This window comes from Marmota marmota, unplaced genomic scaffold (genome assembly GCF_001458135.2).
Source record: "Marmota marmota marmota unplaced genomic scaffold, marMar, whole genome shotgun sequence".
In the NCBI taxonomy this organism is placed as follows: domain Eukaryota; kingdom Metazoa; phylum Chordata; class Mammalia; order Rodentia; family Sciuridae; genus Marmota; species Marmota marmota.
The window spans coordinates 19529938-19534117 of record NW_025999982.1 but is presented as its reverse complement, the minus strand read 5'-3'; positions in this window follow the sequence as shown (position 1 = coordinate 19534117).

The window sequence follows — 4180 nt, the reverse complement described above, 5'->3', positions numbered from 1 at the left end:
CCCTGAGAATGTCCTCTCCTTGCTCTCTCACACTGGCTGCCATCAACTCAGGATCCCGCACTGTCCTCCCATCCAGGTGCACATAGGGACATGCATCACAAGAGGAGCGCAGAAAGAGCCATGGAAGTACCTTCAGCTGTTTCTTTTATGGCTTAGGACAAGGTGAGGTCCTCACAATACTGCAAGCTTGAGAGAGCACAGAAAGAAACCACTAGATAGAACCTACGTTCAGAGTCCTGAGCATCTTGAGATTTACTTTGGGAACTTCCTACCTGAAATAGCCTTTGGTTGGTGGCTCTATTGCAGTTACTCTCCACTTTGTCCCAAAACATTCATGAAAATTATCAACACAGAAATTGGACCTGGAGGGAGAATAAATATATTGATGAAATAACAACAAAAAAAAAATAAAAGGAAGATTAATAATAAAAAGAAGAAGTACTGGAAAGCGAAAACAAAAAATGATTGGACTTGAAAGGTTACAAAGCTTACAGTTCTTTCTCCTTTTACCTCTTCAGTCCTTTGACCAAATGTCATTTCAACCTGAAGGAGTAAGACCCATAGACAGTTCACTCTCCTTTTTCTTCTTCCAAAAGATGGCAATTTTGAAGTTCCAGCAGGTGCCCTCAGGAGAGACTGAGGGAATGAAGCTGGTACAGCAGAGCCACTCTCAACTACACTGCCACCAGATCCAACCTCTAAGGAAAAGACATAAGGGAAAGTGCCCTGCAAGGTACATTTTTTGTTTCTACATTAACAGATAACACAGGAAGATTTAGGTCTTTCCTAAGGCCCACGGCTGGGGATCATGGCCAGCAGCAGACTTGGGCATATACACTGAACTAAAGTACATTAGAGCCTCCTGAGAATGAGAATAGAGATTTGGAGTGAAATTAGAAAACAGCTGTGGATATAAAGAAATTGTGTGTGTGTGTGTCTAAACAAGAAGGCCTGGGAAACAAAAGATCTAAAGGAATTGATTCTCAAGTTCTAAAAATTTTTAAAATGCTGCAAAGAAACAGAAGTTACCAGGTCATTATAAGGACTGACCCATTTAACAAGGGTGAACAAACATTCATGATACAGGAGTTACCTGAAGCATTTGACAAGGACTGCAGCACCCATACTGATTCGGCACTACCAAAATAACATCTGTCCTTCCTGCTATGACAAAGCAAAATGACTGATAAAATCTTGTATGAAACTGTATTTCCTAAAACAGTTAAATATAGAGTTATCGAAGAATGAACCAGCAACTCCACTGCTAGAATAATGAAAAGATGTTGTCAGTAATTCTTGTACAGAAATGTTCACAGAAAGATTATTCACCATTTTTAAAAAGTGGAAAGAGTCTAAATGCCCAACAATGGGCAAATAGATGAAGAAAATATGCCCTAGCCATATAGTGGAATATTATTTGGCCTTGAAAATTAGTGAAGTTTTGATTCATGCTACAATTGATTGAACCTTAGAATATTATCTTACATGAATAAAACCAGATACAAAAGCCACAAATTATCTGATTACATCAGTATGAAATGTCCAGAACACTCACATCCAAAGAGACAGAAATTAGATTAGTAGTTACTGCTGCAGTCTGGCTGGGTACAAATCACAAGCCACTCAAACAGGAACAAACTTTATTTCTGAACTCCACCAGCACACTCCCTGGGAACTCTCCCAAACACCACACACGCGGCTCCTCCAGGAACACACCACGCACCAACTGAAACTCCCTCCACCGGAACTTCACCAACCAACACGAACTCTTCAGGAATCCCCTCAAGAGCTCAACCGGAACTCAACGGGAACTCGGGGAGAACTCAAAAGTCATCATCTTAATGGCTCACTGGCGTCACCTCTCAACCACTACTTCTGGCAAAAATGCCATGCGTCATCCCGACTCGGCTGTGGCCCTCAACAGGTTACCAAAGACTAGAGGGAGATGGGGATTGGAAGTAACTGCAACAAAACCTATGCATTTCTTTTCAATGTGGTATAAATACTCCTGCAGTAGAGAATGGTGGTGGTTTCAGAATTTTGGCATTACTAAAATTCACAAATTTGTATATATTTAGAAGTGACATTATGGTCTGTTCATTATATCTCAGGAAAGATGTTATTTAATAAAACTATCATAGGAAATTCAGTTTGTAACAAAGGAAGAAAAAGTCACCCATAATATATATTGTTTGGACCTTTATAAAGTATTATTCACTGTAATTCCCAGCAGCTCGGGAGACTGAGGCAAGAGGATCGCAAGTCCAAAGTCACTCTCAGCAACTTAGTGAGGCCCTTAGCAAGACTCTAATCCACTTGGCAAAACCCTGTCTCAAAATAAAAAATAAAAAGGGATGAGGATATGGCTTAGTAGTTATGCGTCCCTGTGTTTAATCCCTGATAAAGAAAGGAGGCAGGTTGAGAGAGAGAAAGAGAGAGAGAGAAGAAGAAGAAGGAGGAGGAGGAGGAGGAGGAGGAAGAGGAGGAGGAGGAGAGGAAGGAAGGAAGGAAGGAAGGAAGGAAGGAAGGAAGGAAGGAAGGAGGAGTAAAAAAAAAGAAAGAAAGAATGAACATAGGGAGAATCCTTGGAATGTTAACATGGCCTGTGTTGGGTAACACTGTAGAATTGGTTGTGGATCCTCCATGCTAAGTGGGGGTAATTGGGAGAACAGGTAATACTGGGTCTACCAATGGGCATAGGATGTATAACAGGATGAGAAAGGGATGGAGACACAACAAAGATGAAATGGTGTTGCCAAGGACTTGGGATTATTTAGGGGCCAGATCTTTAGCCATGTGAATCACACTTATTCTGTGCACAGAACACCACAACAAAGAGCAAACCCTAGGAATCACATCAGTGTTTGCTAGTAGTGATTCAAACAATGTCTATCACAGCTGTAGGCTGTAGTGCTGAGGATCACACATGCTCTCTACATCTGGATTTGGCTATGCATATAATAAAAATTTTTGTGATGTATCATCTCAATGGATTTCTAAGGATTAGATGCATAAATAAAGAAAAATTAGCATGCAATAAAGGTGAACCCCTTTTTAAGTTGTGAAACCCAAGACAGGAAGCTGTTAAGCATTCAGGGTTTTGTTTTTGTTTCTGTCTGTCAAGATTGGCATAGATGCAGAAAGTGTGGCTGATTTGAGTGGAATGATTATTCATCTCCTAATAGGGTCATCTGATCAAAAAGAGGCCAAGTCCTCACTTTGATTAGAGAGAAAACCACAATTTCTTATTTCCTTTCTCTTGAAAAAGTAAATGAACCTGTTAACCATTTTAGACCTGTCAGTAAGAGGATAGTAGAAAAATAATGCCTGCTCATTCTTGGGACACTGACCTCTTCTGACCAGTCTTCTTGAATACAGAATCTTGACTCTCAAGGAAAATTATAAAAATAACCTGTGAAGAAAAAGTTGGGCTACAATATAATTTTTCATCAGTTTTCTAGACCCCAATCTAGAGTTCTGCATTTGACTGAATTTCTTGGTCATAATAAGAACACAGGTATGGAAGTGTGTGAGAGCTACACTAGACATTAAAGCAGATCTTTCAAAACACCATTTTGATTCTAGTGGGAAAGGATGAAAGTAATACTGTTCTAAACCATGTGAGTAGAGACGTGAGAACAGCGGACCATCAGGGATTGCAGAGTTTCAGGGATGGGTGACAAGTATCTAAATAGGGATTGCCGCAGTCTGGCTGGGCACAATCAGGAGCCACTTGTCAAAAGAAACTAACTTTATTTTTAGAACCACACACGCCAAACAAAACAGCCTCTCAGGAAAAACCCTCAGAGCCTCAACTGCCACCACCGGCTTTCCACACACCTCTCTCTCCCACACAAGCTTCTCTCCACCTCCCACAATCCTCCTGCTCTTGAGGCCGATTGGCTGGGTCACGTGGGTGGAGCCAAAAAAGTCCCCCAATGAGCAGCTCCGTGGTCTGAAAGGGCAGGGAAACAGCCCAATGAGCATCACCGCAGAGGAGCCAATCAGCTAGATGTTGCTGGGGCCACTATGAGCCAATCATCAGCCGGCAGCTGGAAGTTTGCTGGCAGCTGGAAGTTTGCTGGGGCTCCTTCGGCTGTGGCTCTCAACATCTCCCCCTCTCTGTTTAAACAACAAGCATGTGGCTTAGGGACCGTGCCTGCCTTAGGTTGTCCAATAG